Genomic DNA, 27,983 nt, shown 5'->3' with positions numbered 1-27,983 from the left:
CTGGTTGGGTACTTTGTAGAATGCCCTTTCATTGGGATTTTCTGATGTTTCCCTCTTTTTTTAATTAAAAAAGTTTTAATTGTGGTAAAGAACAATTAAACATAACAATATAACCATAACAATAACATGACAATAACAACATAAAAAATATGTTGACCTTTTTTTTCCCCAATGTGAACATATCCCTTACATCCTATAGTTACTTTTTTTTTTTTTTTTTTGGTGAGACCATTTAGGATATAGTGTGATAGCAAATTTTAAGTATACAACACAGTATTATGAGCTATAATCACCATGATGTGATGATATCGTCAGAACTTATTTATTTCATAACTGACAGTTTGTACCTATTTGACCGACATTCCTACTTTTCCCATCTTCTAATGCCTGGAAACCACTGTTCTACTCTTTGGTTCTATGAGTTTAACTTTTTTTAGATTCTATATATAAGTGAGATCATATATTTGTCTTTCTGTGTCTACCTTGTCATAAATACCCTCTAGTTTCATCTATGTTTTCACAAGGGGCAAGATTTCCTTCTTTTTTTAGAGCTGATTAATATTCTATTCTATATACATATTTTATATATATCCATATTTACATATGGATATATATTCCACTGTGCATATATCACATTATCTTTTTTAAAAAAGATTTATTTATTTATTTGAGACTGTGAGAAGGGGGAGGGGCAGAGTGAAAGGGAGAGACAGAATCTCCAGCAGACTCCAATCTGAGCACAGAGCCCAATGTGGGGCTCGATTTCAAGACCCTGGGATCATGACCTGAGCCAAAACCAAGAATCAGAGGATGAACTGACTGAGCCACCCAGGTGCCCCTATATCTCATTTTCTTTAACTAGTCACCCATCAACAGACACTTAGGTTATTTCCATATCTTGGCTATTATGTATAATGTTACATTGAACATGGGAATGCAAATATCTTGTTGAGATAGTGATTTCTTTCTTTCTTTTCTTTTTTGAGGGAAATATCAAAAGTGGAGTTGCTGGATTGTATGGTAGTTCTATTTTTATGTTTTGGAAGAGGCTCCACCTCCATACTGTTTCCCATAGTGGCTTCATCAGTTTATGTTTTACCATCAGTACACAAGAGTTCCTTTTTCCCCATACTTTTACCAAAACTTGTTGTCTCTTGTCTTTTTTATACCAATCATCCTAACAGGTGAAAAATGATATCTCACTGTGGTTTCAGTTTGCATTTCTCTCATTGGTAGTGATATTGAGCATCTTTTCATAGACCTGTTAGCTATTTCTATGTCTTCTCTCAAAAAAAATGTCTGTTTATGTTTTTTGCCCATTTTATATTTGGGTTATGTGAGCACTTTGTATATTTTGGGTATTAACCACTTATCAGATAGATTTATTTTTTCCATTTTGTAAGTTGCCTTTTGATTTCATTGATTGTTTTCTCTGCCGTACAGAAGATTTTTAGTTTTATGTATTCCCACTTGTTTACTTCTCTTTTGTTACCTGTGCTTTTGGTGTCAGATTAAAAAAAAAATCATTGCTAAGACCAATATTAAAGAGATTTTTCCCTATATTTTCTTCTGAGAGTTTTATGACTTCAAGTCTTACATTTAACTCTTTAATCTATTTTGGGCCACCTGAGTGACTCCGTCAGTTGAGCATCTGCCTTCAGCTCAGATCATGATCCCAGGCTCCTGGGATCGGGCATTGGTTTCCCTGCTTTGTAGAGAGCCTGTTTCTCCCTCTCTCTCTGCCTGTGCCGCTTGTGCTCATGCTTGCTCTGTTAAATAAATAAATAAATAAATAAATAAATAAATAAATAAATAAATAAATCTTTTTACAAAAGTCTTTAATCTATTTTGAGTAAATTTTTGTGTATGGCATAAGTGTCCAGTGTCATTCTTTTGCATAGTGTTTTTCCAAGACCACTTATTGAAGGAACAATCCTTTTCTTACTGTGTATTCTTGGTATTCTAGTCAAAGGATAAAAATATTAAAAATTAACCATTTATGTGTGGGGTTATTTCTGGGCTCTCTCTTGAGTTCCGTTGGTCTAAATATCTGTTTTTATGTCAGTGCAATACTGTTCTGATTACTATGGCTTTGTAATATAGTTTGAAATCAGGAATGGTGATATCTCCAGCTTTGTTCTTTATCAAGATTGTTTTGGCTATTTAGAACCTCTGTGATCCCATACACATTTTAGGATTTTTTTTTTTTTAATTCTGTGAAAAATGCCATTAGTATTTTGATAGTTTGCACTAAATCTGTAGATTGCTTTGGGTAGTATGAATATTTCACAGTGTTAATTTTTTAAATTCATGAACATAGGATATCTTCCCATTTATTTGTGTCTTCCTTGATGTCTTTCATCAATGTTTTGTACTTTTTAGTATCAGATCTTTTACCTCCTTGGTTAAATTTATTCCTGTGTATTTTATTTTTCTGGTAACATTATAAATGGGAGTTTTTCCCAATTTCACTTTTTGGATAATATGTTATTAATATATAGAAATAGAACTACTTTTCAAGAAGATGTGGTATATATACACAATGGAATACTATGCAGCCATCAAAAGAAACGAAATCTTGCCATTTGCGACAACATGGATGGAACTAGAGCGTATCATGCTTAGCGAAATAAGTCAAGCGGAGAAAGACAACTATCATATGATCTCCCTGATATAAGGGAGTGGTGATGCAACATGGGGGCTTAAGTGGGTAGGAGAAGAATCCATGAAACAAGATGGGATAGGGAGGGAGACAAACCATAAGTGACTCTTAATCTCACGAAACAAACTGTGGGTTGCTGGGGGGAGGGGGGTTGGGAGAAGGGGGGAAGGTTATGGACATTGGGGAGGGTATGTGCTTTTGGGTAAATTGGAAGGGGAGATGAACCATGAGAGACTATGGACTCTGAAAAACAGTCTGAGGGGTTTGAAGTGGCGGGGGGGTGGGAGGTTGGGGTACCAGGTGGTGGGTATTATAGAGGGCACAGCTTGCATGGAGCACTGGGTGTGGTGAAAAAATAATGAATACTGTTTTTCTGAAAATAAATAAATTGGAAAAAAAAAAAAAAGAACTACTTTTATATCTTGATTTTGTATCCTGAAACTTTACTGAATTTTTTATTAGTTCTAAGAGCATTTTGGTGGAGTTTTTAGTGTTTTATATACATAGGAGTATGCCATCTGCAACACAGAAACACTGTTCTTCCTTTCCTGCTTGGATATCTCTTTTTTTTGTTTCTTGCCTGATTGCTCTCGTCAGGACTTCTATTACTCTGTTGAATAGAAGTGGTTAGACTGAGCACCCTTGTTTTGTTCCTGATCTTGGAGGAAAATTTTTCAGCTATTCACTGTTTAATATGATATTAGCTATGCTCTTGTCATATATGGCATTCATTATGTTGAGGTACATTCATTCTATACTTAATTTGTTGAGAATTTTTTTCATGAAAGGGATATTCAATTTTGCCAAGTGCTTTTCCTGCTTTTATTGATATGATCTTATGGTTTTAATCTCTCATTCTGGTGTATGTGGTATATCACATGGATTGATTAGCATATTTTGAACCATTCTTGCACCCAGGGATAAATCTAACTTGATCTTGGTGTATCTTCTTTTAATGTGTTCTTACATTTTGTTTGCTCATATTTTATTTTGAGGATTTTTATATGTGTGTTTAGCAAATATATTGGTCTATAGTTTTTTGGTAGTGTCCTTGTCAAGCTTTGGTATGAGGGTAATCCTGGCCTTATAAATGGATTTGGTAGTGTTTCCTCCTCTTCAGTTTTATGGAAGAGTTTGAGAAGAATTAACATTAATTATTCTTCAAATATTTGATAGAATTTACCCATGAAGCCTTCTTGTCTTGGGCTTTCCTTTGTTGGGAGTTTTGTTTTTTGGTTTTCGTTACTGCTTAAATCTCCTCACTTGCTTTTGGTCTGTTCAGTTTTCTATTTCTTTGTTATTTAGTCTTGGTAGGTTGAATGTTTCTAGGAACTTATCCCTGTCTTCTAGGTTATCCAAGTTGTCAGCATTTAGTTGTTGATAGTGGTCTCTTATTAGCCTTTGCATTTTTGTGGTGTCAGTTATAAATTTCCTCATTCGTATATAACTTTATTTATTTGAGTCTTTTTGTTTCTTGGTTAGTCTATTTAAAGCTTTGCCAAATTTGTTTATCTTTAAAAAAATAACTCACTTTTGTTGATCTTTTTTGTTGTTCGTCTAGCTTCTATTTTATTCATTTTAATTCAAGTCCTTATCATCTCCTTCTGCTTACTTTGGGCTTAGTTCTTCTTTTGCCAATTCTATGAAGTATAGTTAGTTTATGTGAAAAATTTTTTTTTCTTAAGGTAAGTACTTACCACTACAAAAATTCTTAATAAAACTGTTTTTCCTGTGTTCCATAAGTTTTGGTATGTTGTTTTTTCATATTTGCCTATTTCAAGGTTTTTTTTAAATTTTATTTTTGCTTCTTTCTTTGATACATTGGTTATTCAGTATGTGTTAGTATCTTCATATTTGTGAATTTTCCAATTTTACTTCTGTTACTGATCTCTAGTTTCATACCATTGTGGTCATAAAAATGTACTCAATATGATTTCAGTCTTCTTAAATTGTTAGGACTAGTGTTGTGACCAATGATCTATATGCTCTATCCTGGCTAATTTCCATGTGCACCTAAGAAAAATATATATATGCTGCTATTTGATGGAATTTTCTATCTATGTCTATTGGGTTCATTTAGTGTTATGAAAGTCTGCTTTTACCGTATTGATTTTCTCTCTGAATAAACAGTCCATTGCTGAAAGTAGGGTTTTAAAATCCCCTATTACAGCACTGCATTTTTTTCTCCCCTCAGTTCTATGAATATTTGCTTTAAATATGTAGGTCCTCCAATGTTAGGTGCATATATATTTATAACAGTTATTTTCTCTTGATGAATTAATCTTTTTGTTTTTATATAATGACCTTTATCTTTCATGACCAATTTTGACTAAAAACCTATTTTGTCTGTCGTAAGTACAAACACCTCTGCTCTCTTTTGTTTACTATTTGCATGGAATATCTTGTTCTATCTTTTTACTTTCAGCCCATTTGTGTCTTTAAATATAAAGTGTACCCCTTGTAGACACATATAGTTAGATCTTGTTTTTTTACCCAGTTATTATGCCATGTCTTCTGATTGGGGAATTTAGTCCATTTTCATTTAAAGTGATTATTCATAGTGAAGGACTTACTATTGCCATTTTTCTTGTTTTCTGTCTGTTTTTTACTCCTTTCCCTCTTTTCTTTTGTTTTCTTTTTTTGTGATTTGTTGATTTTTTCATCATATATATATATATATCTATATATATAGATATAGTGGTATGCTTTGATTTCTTACTCTCTTTTTGTATCCTTTAGGGATTTTTCTTCTTTGTGAATGAATTTTGTATAAAGCATCTTATAACAGTCTGCTTTAAGCTGAGTTAAAAGAAATTTATGTACTATTGGTATAGAACTTAGAATATTCTGAGTTGACTATATACTTACTTTTAACAATGAGTTTTATATTTTCATGTCACTGAGTGCCTTTCCATTTCAACATAAAGAACTATCTCTAAAATTTTTGTAAGCCATGTTTAGTGGTGATAACTCCCTGTGCTTTTGTTTATATGGAAATATTTTTATTTCTCCTTTGTCTCTAGAGTATGATGATCTTGTTTTGCTTTTTTGCTTGTTTGAGCACTTTGAATATATTCCACTCCCTCCTGGCTTGCAAAGTTTCTTCTGAGAAGTACACTGATAGCCTTATATGATGAGTGTCTTCTCTTGCTACTTTTATAATTCTCATTTTGTCTTTGACTTTTGAGAATTTATTTATAAATTCAGGGTAATGTTCTTTGGATTGATCTTGCTTGGGGTCCTCTGAACTTCGTGTGTCTTGGTGTTCCATATCTATCCCATGACTTACGAAGTTTACAGCCATTTTAGTGTTAAAAATAAGCTTTCTGTTCCTTTCTCTGTCCCTTCTTCCCAGACTCCTAAACTGCTTGATGGTGTCCTATAGGTCCCATATGCTTTCTTCACTCTTTTTTATTTTCCTTAAAAATTTTTTGCTCTTCTGAATGGCTAATTTCAAATGATTTGTCTTCAAGTTAGCTGATGATTTCTTCTATGTGATTGAAACTGCTGTTGAGTACTCTACTGAATTTTTCAGTGCAGTTTTTATATTTTTCACTTCCAAGATTCCTGTTTTTTTTTTTAATGGTTTCTATTTCTTTATTAAGCTTCTTATTTGTTATGTATATTTTCTTGCTTTCATTTTGTTGTCTATTTGTGTTCTTTGGCATCTCACTGATCTTTAAGATGATTATTTTGAATTCTTTGTCAGGCCATATGTAGATCTCCATTTCTTTGAGGTTGGTTAATGGAGCTTTATTGGTTCCTTTGGTGGTGTCATGTTTATGTGACTCTTTGTGATCTGTGTAGCTTTGTATTGGTATCTGCATTTGAAGGAACAAACACCTCTTCTAGTCCTTGCAGATTTGGTTTCAACAGGTAAACCTTTGTTTAGATCTCTAGGCTAATCTCCAGGATTATAATTAAGTGGGATTGGAGCTGGGTTATATGACTGCTGCTGGGACCAGAGCCAATAAGTCTACTATCTAGGCACAGACTACCTTCTCCCTGGTCTTAGATTCTACCAGTGTTTCAAAATCTCCTACCTGGTTCCCAAAGCTGCCTCAAAAATGGTTTTGCCCATGGATAGCTATCAAATTATTGCTGCTGAGGGGGAATATGAACAACAGGTCTCCTATTCCAATGTCTTGCTGATGTCACCTCCCATTCTAACCATTTTGAATGTATAGTTCAGTACTATTATCTGCATTCACATTATTTTATAACAGATATCTAGAGCTTTTTGATCATGCAAAAATGAAACTATACCTGTTGAACAACAACTCATTTCCACCCCCCCATCCCAAGTTTCTTTAGTTGTTAAGTTTGGCTGGGAGACTTAAAATATAATTCTGATTTTATATGAGATAGGAAAGAATATTTATTGAAAACTACTATATTCCAGACACTTTTGTCAGCTACTTTAAACTATGTTTTCTTATTTAGTTCTTAAAAAGTAGAATGAAGTTGTACTTACTATCCTCATTTTTCAGATTTGGTAACTTTGGCTTTGTTGAGTAACCTGCAAAAGTCTACATAACAATTAATGAAGCAGATATTGATCCCAAACTGGACTTGTAGAAATGCAAATGAGTAGAGTGATTACAATCTTTGAGGAAATGAAGAGAGAATCTGATAATTTAATTCTTATTTTATTACTTCAGTGAAATATATAGAAGTTGTACTTTAAGCATTCAGCATTTTGGAGCTGGAAAGCCCTCTGCTTCAGGGTCTGCTGCTCTCTGGACCATTTCACATTCCATTCTCATGACTGACTGATGTGCATGACTATGACAAATGCTTGGCAGCCTCACTGGGCGGGGCCTGTGAGTGTGAGGACTCAGACTGTCATTAAACTAGGGCCTGGTGCCAAGGACTGAGTGCATGCTGAAGACACTGCTCCAAGCTCCACCACCCTATTGGCCAAAGCACAAGTGCAGACTGTGCTTGTGAAATTATTGTAAATTATTTTTTTAATGGAACATTTTAAATCAGACAAAGAAAATGCTTTCCCTCTGGAATGGAATCCCACCCTATTGCAATCTGAGTTCGACTTGATAAATAATGGGACAGGCTACTGAGGGAGATTACAAATTGTATCTCTCAAAGGGATTTAAAAAGAGAATAACCATCTGTCCATGATGAGTCCAAGGTAAAGTTGTGTCTGTGAATCTGAAAAACCCATGGTATTGTAAAATGAGTATTTTACTAATAAGAAAAAAAAAAAAACCCTCAACTTTAGTACTGGTCTTTCCAGTAACTCTTCTTGTGACCTTAAGCAAGTAGCTTGAATTCTGTCACCATATGGTGACATCTCCAGAGAGCAGGTCCTCTGATTTATATGCTTTTGACACTTAAATATCAAGAAACAACTCTAAATAAATTACAATGAGAGGTTGAACTAAAATATGTTCTATGAAAACCAGCTCCATGGGAGGTAAGTAAGTACTCTATTATAGAGATGTTTTGTGGTAAGATGGGGGAAAGTGAGTAGAATAAAATTAAGCTTTTTTTTTAATGCTAAGATTTCTCAGAGCCTTTCATGTGCTAAAGGGTAATGTGATTTTCCAAGAATTAACTGGCATTAAGTGTTTCCCAAACATACTTGACATGAAACCCATTTTGTTCAACATATCATAGATTTCATGTTCTGTGACTAATTTTTTGATAATCACGGATTTCCAACTCAATACTGTAACTTCCAGCTTTGAAAATTCAGAATGTCCATATTTTCTAAATATCCCTGCTTATTTTAGTACCCATCAGAAGTATAAAAATTTATTCATCAGTAATTTATTCAATAAGGATTTATTAGCACCCATTACATGTTAGGGTAGGGCCAAGTGTTGAAAATATGTCACTGAATAAACAACAATAAAATTTCTGCCCTCATGAAGCTTATATTTCAGTGAGTGAGACAGATAATAAATAAGTAATAATATATAAATGTGCTATGGAGAAAAATAAAGAGAATTCTGGGTTAACCTTAGTAACTTACAATAAGTTAACTTAATAATAAAATTAAGTAGAAGTGAAACTGCGGAATTTCTGAAGGTAAGTCAGAAAAGGCCATGCTGTTTTATTTGATTCTCTTGGAATGGCTACTTTTCAAACGCTTTTTCATAGGTGGTTGTTTCTGGGAACACATGGCCTGGAAATCCCAAGCCATGGGAGAGATCCTATGCAGGTGCTCTGGTCAACATTCCCAATAGCCCCTATTCTTGGAATCATTTGGACCCAAGTGCCCAACATCTCAGTGAAGATGCCTCCATTGTAATTTCAGTCGTCAGGTATGGGAGTTACTCCCAGCCACTTGAGCCTTCCCAGCTGCTTTTGTAGAAAAACAAGATATCTCTCTGTGACCTCTCAATTCGTGACCTATAGAAGCCTTGACGTAACATATTTGTTGTTTTATGCCATGAAGAATGGTTTGTGATTTAGCGCAGTAGACTTTGTAACAAGGGTCATACCTCTTTTCTTTCACATTCTCTCACATCTGAGAGAATGGCTGTGACTTGCTTCAACAGGCTCTTTTTTGTCACTTCTTGTTTCAGAATCTAGGTAGCAATTATGAGTTGGATAACATCTGAGAAAAGCCTGGGTATCCTATGCCTTGGTGAGGGTAACTCAAAAACTGTGCCTTGCTTTTATGTCAACTATCAATGGCTCGGAAAACCTCAAGTTTGATTAATTCAGTACCATGAATCTGTCTTTAAGGGGCTCATCATAATGAACATCATAAAAGACTAATATATTAAGCAGGTTTCCTACTTAGTAACTCATAGTGATGTATAACATACTATGAACTAAGGTACTCATGATGCTGCTCTATCATCTCTGTTCAGAAATCTCTCTATTGAGGAAGTCAGATTGTTTAGACACCATGAAATTGAAAGAAGAATCATTTGATTGATTTAAATTGCTAATAAAATTAAGCTGTGATAAACTAATAATCCATTCTCATAAGAGGCATGAATCTTTCACAGTACAAGAAATTGAACTTAATTGACAGCTTCCCTTCTCTACACAGTACTAAGTAACCACTGTAAATTTTGTTTCATGATATATATGTTTTCTGTTCTATGCTGATTCCCAAGTTTTGAGATGTGCAGGAATTCTTTATAATATCTTGATACCATCAATTGTATTATAATAACATCTTTCTTTAAACCTAAAAGCCATTTAATCTCTATAAGATGATTTTAAATATATCTCATTTCCTAGTTCGTATAATTGATTCAACTTTCAAATTCTCAATACTCTAAAAGCCAATTAATTTTTCCTTTTTTATTGAGAAAGATGGAATATCTCTAATTACATGGGATTTTAAGATGGCACATTTTTGAAGTGCCCCATGAGACCAACAAGTAAGATAAAGTTTTTCAAAGAAATCTATGAAATAACATATTTATTTTTATATTTATTTTCTTTGAAATAGGCATAAAAGCAGAGGCCATTCACAGAACATAAATGTGATCTATGATAACATTAGTCTTTATGACTGATTTTTTATTTGAATGAACACTTTGCAAATTCTTAATGGCTTTGATGACAGGGATGGCAACCACACTTCTCTTCCTAATGATCCCTACCAGCATCCAATCAGCTTTTAAAAACTCAAGAACTTAAATTCATTTTCTAGGAGTGGAAATTTCCATGCCACTAAAATGCAAATCAACATAGCTATGCATTATTTTATGTATAAGGAAAATTCGTTAGCCTCTCAGTTCTAGTCCTGTGTCGTCACTGTTATTAGTAAGAAAGTAGATGGTTTCTGCAAGACTTCAGAATCAATTAGCCTGCAATTATGACTGTGTATACATTTATTTGCAGGTAGTCTTCATCTTTGATTATCATAAATGAGCTATTGTCTCTTTTTCCTAATCTTCTTCCAATAAGGAAAATATAAGTGGCATGACAATGAAAGAGAAAAATCAAACATTTATGCAGCCTATAGAATCTCACACAATCATAGAACTATAAGGACACAAACCTGGTAGAAGTACATCCTGCTCATCATTCTAAAAGTATTGCATTATTCTATATTCAGTGTACTTAATTGTACGATAGTTCTTTCTTACTACTTCATTGGGGGATTAATTCCACAGAATAAGAAACATTTTGATTAGGAAAAAATACAGTTTTTCAGCGTGAATTTTATTGTAAAATACCACATCTTAAAGTGTGGATTTTGAATACCATGAGACTGATCATAACTGTACAAAGTCAAGGAAGCTTTTAAGAAGTACATAAAACCAGACTTGAAAAATTCCATTCCACCAAACTTTTTTTTGTTGCTTTGGTATTTGGTGAGGTTGGAATGATTATGGGTCAACCTACCTGTCTACTATACTTTTTATAGGCACACGTTTTTCAGAGTTGCATTGATGTCACATTGAATGAGAGTCAGATAGTTAACTTGTATCTGAGTCCACAGTGTTGAGACCTTTTCCAAGCAACACTGGTTATTTCATGTGTGTATTCAGGTTGGCTCAAAAAGGAATAGCAGGACAAAAAAGAAATTATAGTCATAAAAACAAAGGGATTTTGGAGCTCAGGAAGCATGATGGGTCTCCGTTGTATACCGTCAGGAAGCATAATCTACTGGAAAATGATTATTGAGGTCAGAATACAGGATAATCTAGGGGCAGATTTGGATCCCAAATTCAAAATAGTTTACAGCAGAAAGTTAGGATAAAGACTATAAACATTAGGAGGTCACAAGTGGCTTGTTTTAATGCTATGCTGCCTATGGTGGTGGGGTAAAGTCTGTAAACTTAGAGGATCTTATAGGGTCCTTAAGGTAAAGCTGGAAAATACCTTGGTTCCAAAGCATTTTCTTGTGAAAATTGGCTCAGGTATTTATAATCTTGTATTATTTCATACTTCAAGAAAGCCCCAAAAGAATTTCTAATAGGTGGAAACAAATGCAGGCTTTTTTTTTTTTTTTTTTTTTTTTTTATTCCTTGGCTCCATTTTTTTCCTGAGCTGGGATACTTTGCACATTTGCCCCTCTTTCAAATAGTCTTGGGGATACAACCTGCTCTCTCTCCTTCATGGTTACTCTATTACTTCTTTTCTTTATTTATTAATTTTCAGCACATGTGCATTGAAAACCTGTTTTGGAGCAAGTACTGGGAAAGTAATGGATAAAGGCAGACATACCTTCTGTCCCTGTGGGTATAAAATTCTAGTAGAAGAGATAAGCATTAAATCTAGGGCCAATGTAACAAAATGTAACATTTGGCAGTTCTGGGAGTAGATATGTGGGTACTCATTGTATTATATTTTTAATGTATGAGTAATATTTACAAAGTACCTATTTTATATGCCAGGTATTGTGTTAAATTCTTTACATGTGTTAACCAATTTAATCCCTAAAACCCCTCATGATCCCATGAGGTAGGCAGTGTTATTACATCCATTTCCAGGTGAAAAAATGAAGATTTAGGGAAATTAAATAGCTTTCCCAGGTATGCATAACTTGAAACTGTCAAAGTCTAGACTTGAACTTACAGTAGGTAGAAAAACATTTTCCTGTTCTTGTTAGCTTTTTTAAAAATTTATTTTATGTATTTTATTTTTTTAATAATCCCTGCACCCAACATGGGGCTTAAACTCACAATCCCAAGATCAAGAGTCACAGGCTCTTCCCACTGAGTCAGCCCGGCACTCCTCTCTCCTTTGTATCTCCCCTGCTTCCCAAGGACAAACTAACCAAAATCAGAACTAAGTTTAAGCTATGGTTGGTTAGTACCTTGGATAGCTCCCAGGGCACAGTTCCCAGATGAAGTTCAAGACCTCATTGGGTCTTTTATTCTCAGAGCATCTTAGCTATTGGTGTTTGTCTTTCCTATTTCCCCATCTCAGTGGGTCTCTGGACATTAAAGAGGCTCAGCCAGCTTCATTTAATAACTCAGTCATCAACACTTTTTAAATATTATCTGGAAAATGCTATAATGGAAATTTGGAAGGAGGATATATGGAGGCAAATATGCCAGTATATAGAGTCTGTGATGAGTGTTTTTTCATTCTCCAATACTTTTCCTTCCCCAACCCACACATCATCCATTAGAAGAGAAAGAGAGCTTTTTAGCTAGTAAGGTATTCTACAGCAATTTAATGACCCCAGGATCTCTGACAGACTTGTAATAACACATTTTGAACAGTTAATCATGAGTTTAACCAACAAGGATTAAAAAGTAGAAAATTAAAGTAATTTCACAACATGGGGTATAATTGGTTTCTTTTGTGCTTTGCTCTGTTCAGCCAAAGATATCATGCAATCACACATTTTCTCTAAAATAAATTTTGCTTTTCCTCATAGAAGTGCAGTGAACAATCTAACTACATATATTTTATAATACATTTATTTATTTACTTATTTATTTATACATATATATTTTTATGTTTATAAATATACCTGCCTCTAACCTTCTGATTATTTATGGGGAAAAAGAAGACCCTTCTCTCATTGTTTTACTCATGAGCAGGAATAATGAGGAAAAATATGCCTGGCCTATCTTCCTCCATCCCAACCCCCCACCCCCAGGTGAAAAAATGTCACCAATTTTACTTTTTTTATGTACACATAGTAGTTATTCTGCCTCAAAATTTCCTCTTAATTGTTTAGCTTTCTTTGCTCTGTCCTTTGCAGACCCAGAAACAAGGAGAATTATTAAAGAATATAAAAAGTTAATAATGTATGGGCTTCAGAAGCTCTTTGCTTTAAGGCCACTGCTAAGCCAGATGTTTAGGATCCATCAGAGGCTTTGCACAGTTCTATAATCTCATTGGCAAAATTTTGTATCTGTTTCTTATCATATCCTGGAAGGAATTCCATGAAATAACTTTGAAATGGGAAAGAAGAATAAAGACAGATCAAGAATCTAATGAGACTACATTTTAAGGAAAAAAATAAAGTGCAAATCCCACATATTTTGAGTAAGTCTAAAATATCTTTATTTTAGTTTGGGAGTTTTACTGTAATTGGGTAATAGTTCTAATAAAATCAATCTGCTTTACTTCATTTGTTCCTTGCAATAGAGAGAATTATTGACCTAATTTGTAGATGCATTAACTATGCTCACAGAATATTAAATGTTTTATTCAAAACAGGTAAAATGTTCTTTATAAATTATCTCTACTTCACTAATATGTTCATGCATAATAAAACTAAATTATCTTTTTTAAGCATGAAGTAGAATATTATGAGTGAAATTATGAGGGAAAACTAACAACTAAACCAAAATTCAGTGCTAAGTATTTGAGTGTCTGTGGTTGATTGAATTACATGACCATTAAACATGCTCAGAGTCAAAAATAATGTGCCACCTACTATAACACTTTTGAATTTACGTTGGTGTGTAGAGATTATCTTGCTGAATTATAGAAAGAAATGATATATTACATTTATATCAATGTGAGCAAAGTTAAAAACGTACTATTGATTAAAAGATGCTTTTCTATAATAAAGACTATGGATAATTTATAGTCAATTGTTATTAAATGTATGCACATCTCCAACATTCCCGAGGGCCAGATGGTCTTTTAAATAAGTTGAGTGTTTTATGCCATGAGTTTGTTTTAGCATACATACCCATGTAAATAGTGAAAAAGTATTTGTATCTATGACCAAATTATAAAGAAAGCCTAAATTAATTTATAAAAACCAATGAAATACACCTCCATGTTACTATAGTTTAAGGTTATTGCTGAAAATATTCATTACTACTAGTCAACGATGAATATGTAGAAAAAAGTAGCCATATCTATTTGGCAGTAGCCATATCTATTTCAAAACTAGCACTATAGCGGTTTTCTCACTCAACTGGTTGGAGCAGGAGCAATGGTTTTTGTTAGGCTAACTGATGTAGGAGTTTTCTTGCTATAAAATAGAGGTTTTAAAATTTTGTCTCCTGTCAAATTTTCCATTAAATATTAAGTAATATTATGTCCTGTGCCAATAACTTTGTCAAACCTCAAAAGCAAACACTTCAGAATAATCATTTTAAAAAACTGATAGTTGCATTTTGAAAGATTGGAACTATTCATCAAAGTCCAAAAAGGGAAAATACACTCAGAATTTCATTACCCAGATACAATATATAATTAATAGTACATCATACTACATATTTATGTGTGTAAACATAGTTTTACATGGATGCATAGTGTATCAATTAAGATTGCTTTCAACCGCAAATTACTGAAAACTAAATCAATAGTAGTTTAGGTAAATAAAGATTATTTTTCCTCATATCACAAGAAGTTAGAGATGATATAGAAATTTAGTGATGGAAAAAAAATCTGTATCTTTTAATTATTATTAATATGTCCCCTCATCTCCTTTGTAAAAATTTATTTATTTATTTATTTATTGTCTCATGGTGGTGAAATAGCTACTTTATAGCAATGCATCTATATTAAAGACATGAACAAAAAGGAAGTACTAGCTAGAGATTTGATTCTCCTTTATTGCCAGGAACTAAAACAAAATTTCTAGGCAGTTCTTACCGGAAGTAGATTTCTGTTTATAGCTCATAGGTTAAAACCATATTAGAATTTTACTCCTCACTGGAAGTGGATCTGTAAAGGTGAGAAATTGGTTTTTGCAACCTTTATAAAAGGTGATAAAGTAGGAATGTATTTTTTTTAAAAGATTTTATTTATTTATTTGACAGACAGAGATCACAAGTAGGCAGAGAGGCAGGCAGAGACAGAGAGGGAGGCAGGCTTCCGGCTGAGAGAGCCCGATGGGAGGCTCGATCCCAGGACCCTGGGATCATGATCTGAGCCGAAGGCAGAGGCTTAACCCACTGAGCCACCTAGGTGCCCCAGGAATGTATTTTTTATTAAAAATGCATAAAATGCAGTCATATTTAATTTTGATATTTTAAAATAAAAATTTTCATATTTAAGTTCACAGAAGAAAAAAGCTAAAGTAAAATTCAAGGAAATATTGAACTTCTCAGAAATATTTTTCCACTAAAATATATTAGTGCTTTAAAGATATTTGTAAGATTAGAAAAAGTCAATGAAAACTTTTAACAATTTTAAATCATGTTTTTAAAAACACGTTTATATTTTTTACTGAACTAATTAGCTTATGATATAAAAGAAGATTAGCATGTTTATGTCATTTGTAGCTTGATTTTTAAATTCATACTGACAGTTGAGCATTGGTGAGATACCAAATATTTACAATCCCTTGTGACTGTAATTTCCATAATTGTTCATATGCATCTTCAAACTGATCAATGATTTATGTAGTCATTGTAGGACAGCTCTTCCCTCACATTTATTTGTCTTTGACTCTGAATTAACTTGATTATTATTATTTTTTTTTCTCATTAAACTTTTGTTTTAATGGGTCTCAAAATTCTGTGACAGATTTTTGGTCAAGTTGTTTCCATCAAAAAGTACTGATTTTAAAAACTAATAACTTAAAACTGCCACACACACACACAAAAACAAATGGTCCACAAAACATTCTCCTTTCCTTCTGAAGGTTTTACGATGCATTGTTATCATTAACCAGTCTTTTACTATTAAACTTAAATGGCCAATTGACACAAACAGTTCTGAGACCGTTCTTCCACCACTGATTAAGACTGGGGAAAAGCTGGAAGATGGTCCCAAGTTCTTAAAATCTGGTGACGCTGCCATTGTTGATATGGTTCCTGGCAAGCCTATGTGTGTTGAGAGCTTCTCTGACTATCCTCCTCTGGGCCGTTTCGCTGTTCGTGACATGAGACAGACGGTTGCTGTGGGTGTCATCAAAGCAGTGGACAAGAAGGCAGCTGGAGCTGGCAAGGTCACCAAGTCTAACTTGATTATTTGATTGACATTTTTTTCTTTTTCTTTCTTCCAAAGATTTCTTTATTTATATGAGAGAGAGAGACAGACAGGGATAGCTGGAGAAGAGAGCATGAGTGGGATGGAGAGGGAGAAGCAGGCTCCCAGTGAGCAGGGAACCCAATGCAGGACTCGATTCCAGGACCCTGGGATCATGACCGAAGCTGAAGGCAGATTTTTAACCAACTGAGCCACCCAGGTGCCCCTGGTAGACATTTTTAAAAAGATATCTTCTTACATGATGAGTTCTCTGATTTACTTAGTCTTTGAAAATATCTATTCATTGCTTTTATGACAAATGGCCATAATGACCAGTTATATCTTGAGTCATAATTTCTTTCACTCATAGCCATTCCTACTTGCCTTTTGGCATGGTATGTTGCTATGGAGAATCTTAGACTAGCCTGTTATTATATTTTTCCCTATTTGATGAATAAGTTTTTTTGCTTGGGTTTCTGGAATAAAGTAACTATTTTTGAGTTATTAACAGAATACAAGATCCAAATTATAGCTTACTTAAATGGTATTTATCTTCAAATTGCTTTCATTTTAGTTAATCCCCATTAGTCTGAAGTCTACTAGTGTGGACACTTATCTTACCTTTCTAATGTGGTCCTTCTTAGTCTCTGTTATCTAGTGGGTGCTTCAGCATCACTCCAAGGTTCTGGGATTTTCACCTGGTATTTTGTCTATGGATAGTTGCTAATTCATCCTCAACTGGGGTAACTGAAGTCAGGAGCAACCTATACCACCATCTTGGTGTTGTCACTCCTATGTTGCCTATTTTTAAAAGAAACAATTGTAGTTAATGAGAAATGAAAAAAGTCATTCAATTAGAGTGGATGGTGTTAAAATGTGAATAATAATTTTCAAATTAATAAAAATAATTTTATGCACATTTCTAGAGAAACTATCCTTATATTTGTATATAAAAATTAGTATAGGGTTAGTAACATCTTTTTAATATAATGAAATAACATCAAAGGGCTCTTCATAGAGGGTAAGGTAGCAGGCGAAAAGTATATTCTTATAACTGCAACTATCCAGGTAGTTTTATAGTTTTTAATGATAACTATTTTCATCAACTAAGTTACATGTCTTAATAGACAGTTTATTAGGTTTTCAATTATTGCTAAATTCCATTCTGGGAATTCCTGTATTATTCAAAAGGTAATGCATCTTTTTGCAAGGCTAATATGTTGCCTGTACATTAAGTTGTCAAAATAAAAAATGCAGGAACTCAGAAAAAAAAAGTAAATTATCTTTTAGAAATAGAGGCTATATTATTTTTCACTTACCTCATTACTTACTGTTCTTTGGTACTGAGGGAAATCTGTGCTTCACTCTCATGGAACTTTCCTTATATGGTAAGGTAGAATTTTAATTTTTATTTTTATTAAAAGCTATTAAGGAGGGAGAGAGAAAGCAATTCAAATAATTTACAGAATAATCCAAAGTGTTGTGTATTTTAAATTTTTCTCATGCTTTTTCTGAAATAACCTCTCATAGAAAATTGGAACTGGAAGGGAACTGAAAGATCAATTAATAGGCCTCCCCACTTCCTTATTTAAGAAGCAAAGTTTAGTTACTGCATGGTTAAGAAAATGATTTCGATCTCATTTTTATTCAAATATCAGTTAGGACTGAGACACTATGGGCTGATGGGAGAAGGAACAGTTACTACAGCCGGTCCAGGCTACAATAAACATTCAGAAGTGCTTGGAAGGTTGCAAAGCCTGTATTCCTGCAAGAAAAGTAAACCAGAAAACAGGATGGATGAGAAAGACAGATGAAAGGTGGTGAAAAACTTTATGCCAGCTCATTCTCCGTCACCATACCCTTTTAACTCATTCAAATAGATGGTGGCTACAGATAGTGGTGTAACTTTTGAGTCTAACTTTTTTTGCCTTTAGTGTTGCCCTGATTAAATGTAGATCTTACCATTTTGGGCCGGAAGAAAATCTGGTGACTTTAGGTGTGGTATTTTAGTACAATATTTTTATTGTATTGGTTTGCCTTTACCTAGAAAGTCCTACTCATCTTCCAGACTATGTCATATACTGGGTTAGGAGCAAAGACTTGTACATTACTAGAATGTAATTTTATAATATGATTTTAAAGATTAATATGAGTCTAGATACTTAGATTTTATTGGAAAATCACACTTGTAGATAGGTATTTAACATAGAGAAATGATGGATACTCTTCATAATATTTTTAAAATTGAGCTGTGATTGAAATAACCTTTAACATTATATTATCTTAACTAATGTACAGCATTATGATTCAATGTATGTATATATTGCAAAATGTTCACAATAAGTCTAGTTAATATACAATACAGTATTATTAACTATAGTCACCATGCTTTACATTACATCCTCAAGACTTATTTATTTTATAACTAGAAGTTTATACCTTTTGACCACCTTCACTTATTTTGCCACTTCCAACCCGTGCCTCAGTCCCTGATGACCAACAATCTGTTACCTGTATCTGTGAGTTTGTTTTTGTGTTGTTTAGATTCCACATATCAGTGAGATAATACAGGATTTGTCATTCTTTGACTTACTTTACTCAGCATAATGCCCTCAAATTCCATTCATGTTGTTGCAAATATAACATTTTTATAAAGGTTTTGTTTATTTATTTGAGAGAGAGAGCAGAGAGAGAGAAAGCATAACCAAGGGGAGGGGCAGAAGAAGAAGCAGACTCTCCACTGAGCAGGGAACCCTATGCTGCATGGAGCTCCATCCTAGGAGCCTGGGATCATGACCTGAGCCTAAGGCAGACACTTAACCAAAATGGAGCCACCCAGGCTATAAAATAATATTTGAAGGATATACTATTATATGTATATATACTATTATAAGTTAGTATAAATTCACAAAAGATTAAAATATAAAATAACTAACATTTATTTTAGTGATAATTATAATGTAATATGTGTTATAACATCTCTGTCAAGCCTCACAGCTTTTCTTTCATGAAGCATCTCTTGAAGCTAAGAAATGGAAGAAGATGATGAGACAGAATAAACAGAACTGGACCTCAGACAGACAAGCATGTGGTATGGAAGCCCAGTGCATTTGGATTCACTGCTTTAAATTGATAGATACTTGATAAACACAGATAGAGAAGATTGATTTTACACATTATCAGTTCTTCTGTTATACCTTTAATAGATAATATTAGCTTATATAATTTTGCAGCACGAGATAAAAATTATTATGACTTCCACCTCCACCCAATAAAGTAGGTCATATTCTCCCTTGGTGTCTAGTTGTTGTTGTTTCTGATTTATTAGACCTGATAATTTATGGCCCTAACTAAGGAATTGATCGATTTGGCGTTACCTTAGTTGCTCCCTGCTTTCCAGTTATTTGCTATCATTTTGTAGTTATGGGATCAAAAGTTGGCCAAGCAATCTGCCTCTTAACCTAGTCACTTTTGTTCCTGGGCTGAATCCAGTCCCACACATGGATGAAAACAAATCTCATTTGAATTCTCAACCAAGGGGAAATTCCTTTTTGGTGTGATCCAGAAGAGATCTAAATAGCAAAACTGTGTTATGAGTAAGGTTTGCTAATATCCAAAGAGTTTGGCAGAATTTTACCCCTCAGGACCCCAGGAGGGTGCTTATGAGTGTAAAGTAGGATCTTATGCAAGAGTCGAAAGTTTATTAGTCATATTTACATACCTTACAAACCAAAAGTTGTATCTCTCAATTGCTTTGGAGACAGCTGCAGCTAACATATCTATCCCTCTGGGTACTCTCAGACTTGGGTTATATTTTCTCAATTCTTTGGAACAGTTGGGACCCTGGCTCACCACAGTGCTATATTGCAGCGAACAGATTATTCCAAGCATAGTACTATTATGATTCACAATGGAGAGGGAGCTTTGGATTTAGAAAATTTCCAATGTTGTATGGATTGGAAAACCTTGAAACGCTGACATAAACATCTCGGATTTTACTGGGAAGACAATTGTTTAGAATGGAGAGTTAAACTTAAGATACAGATTAGTTTTATTATTATTTTTATTTAAATTCAATTAATTATCATAGACTGTATTGTTAGTTTTAGAGGTAGAATTTAGTGATTCTTCAGTAGCATATAACACGAGTGCTCTTTTTTTTTTTTAAAAGATTTTATTTATTTATTTGACAGAGAGAAATCACAAGTAGATGGAGAGGCAGGCAGAGAGAGAGAGGGAAGCAGGCTCCCTGCTGAGCAGAGAGCCCGATGCGGGACTCGATCCCAGGACCCTGAGATCACGACCTGAGCTGAAGGCAGTGGCTTAACCCACTGAGCCACCCAGGCGCCCACGAGTGCTCTTTATATCGTGTGCCCTCCTTAATGTCCATCACCCAGTTACACCATCTCCCCACAGCCCCCTCCTTCAGCAACGCTCAGTTTGTGTCCTATGATTAAGAGTCTATCATGGTTTGTCTGCCTCTCATTTTGTTTTGTTTTATTTCCCTTCTCTTCCCCTCTGCTTCTCTGTTTTTTTTTTCCAATTTATTTATTTTCAGAAAAACAGTATTCATTATTTTTTCACCACACCCAGTGCTCCATGCAAGCTGTGCCCTCTATAATACCCACCACCTGGTACCCCAACCTCCCACCCCTCCGCCACTTCAAACCCCTCAGATTGTTTTTCAGAGTCCATAGTCTCTCATGGTTCACCACCCCTTCCAATTTACCCAAAAGCACATACCCTCCCCAATGTCCATAACCCTACCCCCCTTCTCCCAACCCCCCTCCCCCCAGCAACCCACAGTTTGTTTCGTGAGATTAAGAGTCACTTATGGTTTGTCTCCCTCCCTATCCCATCTTGTTTCATGGATTCTTCTCCTACCCACTTAAGCCCCCATGTTGCATCACTACTTCCTCATATAAGGGAGATCATATGATATTTGTCTTTCTCTGCTTGACTTATTTCGCTAAGCATGATACGCTCTAGTTCCATCCATGTTGTCGCAAATGGCAAGATTTCGTTTCTTTTGATGGCTGCATAGTATTCCATTGTGTATATATACCACTTCTTCTTTATCCATTCATCTGTTGATGGACATCTAGGTTCTTTCCATAGTTTGGCTATTGTGGACATTGCTGCTATAAACATTCGGGTGCACGTGCCCCTTTGGATCACTACGTTTGTATCTTTAGGGTAAATACCCAGTAGTGCAATTGCTGGGTCATAGGGCAGTTCTATTTTCAACATTTTGAGGAACCTCCATGCTGTTTTCCAGAGTGGTTGCACCGGCTTGCATTCCCACCAACAGTGTAGGAGGGTTCCCCTTTCTCCGCATCCTCGCCAGTATCTGTCATTTCCTGACTTGTTGATTTTAGCCATTCTGACTGGTGTGAGGTGATATCTCATTGTGGTTTTGATTTGTATTTCCCTGATGCCGAGTGATATGGGGCACTTTTTCATGTGTCTGTTGGCCATCTGGATGTCTTCTTTGCAGAAATGTCTGTTCATGTCCTCTGCCCATTTCTTGATTAGATTATTTGTTCTTTGCGTGTTGAGTTTGTTAAGTTCTTTATAGATTTTGGACACTAGTCCTTTATCTGATATGTTGTTTGCAAATATCTTCTCCCATTCTGTCAGTTGTCTTTTGATTTTGTTAACTGTTTCCTTTGCTGTGCAAAAGCTTTTGATCTTGATGAAATCCCAACAGTTCATTTTTGCCTTTGCTTCCCTTGCCTTTGGCGATGTTCCTAGGAAGATGTTGCTGCGGCTGAGGTCGAAGAGGTTGCTGCCTGTGTTCTCCTCAAGGATTTTGATGGATTCCTTTCTCACATTGAGGTCCTTAATCCATTTTGAGTTTATTTTTGTGTGTGGTGTAAGGAAATGGTCCAATTTCATTTTTCTGCACGTGGCTGTCCAATTTTCCCAACACCATTTATTAAAGAGGCTGTCTTTTTTCCATTGGACATTCTTTCCTGCTTTGTCGAAGATTAGTTGACCATAGAGTTGAGGGTCTATTTCTGGGCTCTCTATTCTGTTCCATTGAACTATGTGTCTGTTTTTGTGCCAGTACCATGCTGTCTTGATGATGACAGCTTTATAATAGAGCTTGAAGTCCGGAATTGTGATGCCACCATCACCAATTGTGATGCCACCATCACCAACACCAATTGTGATGCCACCAAAGCCATATTGGCTTTCTTTGTCAATATCCCTTTGGCTATTCGAGGTCTTTTCTGGTTCCATATAAATTTTAAAATTATTTGTTCCATTTCTTTGAAAAAGATGGATGGTACTTTGATAGGAATTGCATTATATGTGTAGATTGCTTTAGGTAGCATAGACATTTTCACAATATTTATTCTTCCAATCCAGGAGCATGGAACATTTTTCCATTTCTTTGTGTCTTCCTCAATTTCTTTCATGAGTACTTTATAGTTTTCTGAGTATAGATTCTTAGCCTCTTTGGTTAGGTTTATTCCTAGGTATCTTATGGTTTGGAGTGCAATTGTAAATGGGATTGACTCCTTAATTTCTCTTTCTTCTGTCTTGTTGTTGTTGTAGAGAAATGCAACTGATTTCTGTGCATTGATCTTATATCCTGACACTTTACTGAATTCCTGTACAAGTTCTAGCAGTTTTGGAGTGGAGTCTTTTGGGTTTTCCACATAGAGTATGATAATTGTTTTCTCTGATTGATTTATTTAACTTAACATAATACCCTCTAGTTCTATCCAGGTCATTTTTGACTCAAAAAGTTGATTTTTTGAGAAGAACAGTGTGGATGGGATCTGCGATTATAAAAAAGGGGACTCAAACTGCATCTGGATTTAGAGACTCTAGTTTCCTTGTACCCCAAAATTCAAATATTGCTTTGATAGTTCATACATGTGTCAGGGATGTCCAATACTTAAAGTATAATAATAACAAATTGTAAAGTAATATATCACTTCATTTTTTATGTCATTGTAGTATTTATTTATTTATTTTTAAAGATTGAATTTGTTAGTTTAGACCAGGGGGTCATCAAACAGTTTTTGTAAAGAACCAGATAGTAAATATTTTAGGCTTTTGGGGACACACAATCTCTGTTGCAACTATTCAGCTTTGCTATGATAGCTTGAAAGCAACCAAATACAGTTTGTAAGATGACTCTTTCTATCTTATTTTCCCAAATCCTCAAAACACATGGATTAGGATGAATTATCTAAACATAAGGGTTGTTTGAAGAAGATTTAATATTTCAAGGTTAATTCAGCCAATAATCACTAAAACCATTTAAACACTATCTGTTGAATTTCCTCCTAGTAAATATAAGAATATAGTATTACCTATGTTTATATTTATTTAAATACTACATAGTATTTATCACATTAAGGATCACCTTTTTCTCCAGTGCTTATCTTCTTTTCTTCCTTTTTTTTTCTTCTATTAACACAATAGAGATGTTATGGTACACAGATAACTTGAATTCTATAATAGAAATCATAGTCTGTGGGCTGTTAATTAAATATTATACAAATGTAGTGAGCAAATTCTACCAAAAGAATATGTTCTCCATTACTTAAGGTTAAATTCTGACTTTATTACTGATTTATAATTGTTTTTAGTACTGGAAAACATATGTTACACTGAAGTTTTGTTCATTATTATACAAAACTTTTGCTCTTCCATATCCCAAAAATAGCTTCACAACTTACTAACTTCTTCCTCTCCCTCTTTCTCTCTCTTTCTTTCTTTCCCTTCTTTCTTCCTCCTTCCCTCCCTCCCTCCCTCTTCCTTCCTTCCTTCCTTTCTTTCTTTCTTTCTTTCTTTCTTTCTTTCTTTCTTTCTTTCTTTCTTCTTTCCCTTTCTTCCTCTTCTTCCCCCTTTTTCTCTGTTTCTTTTTCTTTTCTTCTTTCCTTCTGCCTCCCTGCTTTCCCTGTCCTCCTTCCTTTTCCTAAGGAGTCCATAACTATAGTCATGTGGACATAACATAATATTGAGTGATAGTTGCAAGAACTAGCGTTAATGTGCCAGTAACCTTTTATGAATTTCTGATGAGATTGTAAAAGTTGCTGGGCTGGTTTTCTGAGTTTAACTTGTATATCCTATGTAAGCAGATGAGAAGACATCACTAAGAATAGACACGATAGGGTGCCTGGGTGGCTTAGCCAGTTAAGTATCTGCCTTCAGTCAGGTCATGATCCCAGGGTCCTGGGATGGAGCCCCACACTGGGCTCCCTACTCAGCAAGGAGCCTGTTTATCCCTCTCCCTCTGCTTGTGCTCTCTTGATCTCTGTCAAACAAATAAATAAAATCTTAAAAAAAAAAAAAAGAATACACAAAGTTCCAGGCATTCTTCCTCCATTTCTGATCTCTGAAAAATCGTAGCATGTCTTCAGCCTCTTATAAGACTTATCTGTTGGTTATCTGACTTTTGCTGTAAAGATCACTGCTCTCCCAGAATCTTGATCTTATTCTTTGATTTCCACAAGGATCAGGCTAAATTCTGATCTCTAAATTCGGAGTACAGTTTAGTAACCTACTCCTTATTCCTGACTGCATACTTTAATGATTTGAAATTTTTTACTATAAACCAGATATTCCAAATGGGTTTTCTGTTTTGATGCCCATTAAGAAAGTTGAACCATGAGAGACTATGGACTCTGAAAAACAATCTGAGGGGTTTGAAGTGGCGGGGCGGGGGGTGGGAGGTTGGGGTACCAGGTGGTGGGTATTATAGAGGGCACAGATTGCATGGAGCACTGGGTGTGGTGAAAAAATAATGAATAATGTTTTTCTGAAAATAAATAAATTGAAAAAAAAAAGAAAGTTATTTTCATATGTAACACAAACCCATGGATATATCTAGATTTTTGAAATAATGCCCCAATTTACTCAAATCTTATGAGTAGTAAAACAATTAGTACCATTGATTCTTTTTCTAGCATTGCAACTATAATGCACTTAAGGAGAACATGAGTAATGAAACTATGGCACAAGAGGTTATATAGGGATAAATTTGAATTCTTGCTAACTTATTTCAAATAAAATATAGCAAATTTTGCTTTCTCAACTTTTATTCACAACACATCTATTGTAAACTGGTTTTGGCACACCAGTTTATTGAGGTTCAGTGGGTGTTAGCCAAAGACCAATATTCTAAGAGAGCTCTATATTTTCATAGTAAGTGAAATGAGGCAAGATATGCTTGGACTTCTTCCTGTGTAAGGTGAAATACTTACAGCTGTGCGCAAGCCAGATCCTTTAAAGCAAAAGTGAGAGTTGAGCTAATTATTTATGTTTCACCTGGTTATCATCAGAAGAAAGCACCTTACCCAAAGCAAATGGGGTAGGCATGTTCCATATAGTCACCTGAGGAGAGGGGACAATTTCTAGCATTAATCAGCTTTGAAACATAGACTAGATGAGACTATGCTAACTAGAAAGCCAGGACAAAAAATGCAAAGCATTTTGGAAAGGGGTGTTAAAAAGGAGAAACTTAGGAAAGGTGTTCATAGTCCTTACCTGAAAGCAAAATTTAAAACCAAAATGTTAATACTTGTAACAATTTTTAGAATTTTAAGAAATCAAGAAAATGCTTGAGTTGAGTCCATGTTGCTCCCTTGACACTAATTGTACAGAGACCAGTCTTGGGAAAATTAGTTGAAGGACATACATTTTTAAGAACAAAATTGTCATTTATTTGAGCTACAGGTTATACAAATTTGGAATTAAGTTTATGGCTTAAATGATGTGCTTATATGAGTATATCAGGAAGTATTGAGGATTTTTCTACTACATATCCTTCAGTGGAAGAAACAATGCTCTGAATTACAAAAAGTTTCTTTCCCCAAAATATACTGTGGAAGTAGGATAACTGGAAGATAATTCTAAACTGTTTCATAGATATGTTTAACCTGAAATTTCTTCCCTCTTCCAGTGGATGAAAAGAACATAGAATGTTACCTTTTGAGTTATAGTTTTTAATCCTCTTTGTGATTTCTTTTTTATGAGCAGCTTTGGCATTTCCATTAAATGCTTGCCATGATTATTAAGATTATAATATATTGAATATATATATATTCTCTATATATAATATATTGAATATATACTGAATATAATATATTGAATATATAATATATATAATATACTGAACTGGAGTTCAGTGAAGTAAACTGGATCAAAAGATGCTCAAGGCCTTGATTTTTTTTTTCAAGGCCTTGATTTTATCATTAACCGATGAACAATAACTTTTAGAATTATCGATGAACTATCTTCACCATTAGAGTTATAGTTGTCCTAAACTTAGTGTTATATCTGGAATGAAATCAATACTCCACTATGAAAAGAGTTTTTAGAGGTTTTAAATTCTTCCTATGTGAATAAACTTCAGGAGCCAACCCATTTTTAGAATTTCGTATTTTGTATTAGAATTTAGTATTTTGAATGTAAATTATAACTATATAAATGATTTCAGAGCAACAGATAGTTGCTACTTCTGGCAACCTTATCCTATAAATTGTATCATACACTTCTGTTTATTTAGTTCTATTTTTTTATGACAACTTGGACAATGAATTTAATGTGAATTTATTTCCCAATATGTATTTAGTCCCAGAAGGCGTACAAACATATATGAGGGAAACTGTCCAAAGTTTTCATCTTTGCACCTTCATGGGTGACAGATTAAACTCATTATTTATTTATCTCTTTTGTTTTGCTTTTTTATCTGTCTCTTACTAACACAAGTATTCTAAACAAGCACCTGAACAAAACAAAACAAAACAAAACAACAAAAGAAATTATTTTAGTCTGAGTTTGTTTTTATGAATACTTACAGAATCCTGGTCATTTCTTCATGTTAAAAAATTTTTTTTGAGTAGTTTTAGCTTTACAGAATAATTGAGCTCAAAAGCAGAATTCCCACATATCCCCTCACTCTCATCCCCCAATTTCCTCTAATATTAATACCACAATAGTGTGATATATTTGTTACAATTGGTGAACTGATTGGTACATTATTATTAACTAAATTCTATAGTTTATATTAGGATTCATTCTTTGTGTTGTATATGCTATGGGATTTGATACATATCTAATACAATGTATCCACCATTGCAGTGTCATACAAAATAATTTTACTGCCCTACAAAATCCTCTGTGCTTTGCTTATTCATCCCTTCCTTCCTCCTTCTGCTCATATCCCTAGGGACCACTAATCTTTTAACTGTCTCCATAGTTTTGCCTTTTCCAGAATATGATATAATTTGGTATCATACAGCACATAGCCTTTTTAGATTGGCTTTTTTTCTTTCTTTCTTTCTTTTTTTTGAAGATTTATTTATTTTTTTGACAGAGAGAGACACAGCGAGAGTGGGAACACAAGCAGGTGGAGTGGGAGAGGGAGAAGCAGGTTCTCCACTGAGCAGGGAACCCAATGCAGAACTTGATCCCAGGACCCAGGGATCACGACCTGAGCCAAAGGTAGACACGCACTTGGGTGCCC

The sequence above is a fragment of the Neovison vison genome, chromosome 1 (assembly GCF_020171115.1).
Source record: "Neovison vison isolate M4711 chromosome 1, ASM_NN_V1, whole genome shotgun sequence".
NCBI lineage: Eukaryota > Metazoa > Chordata > Mammalia > Carnivora > Mustelidae > Neogale > Neogale vison.
This window is presented reverse-complemented; position numbering follows the sequence as displayed.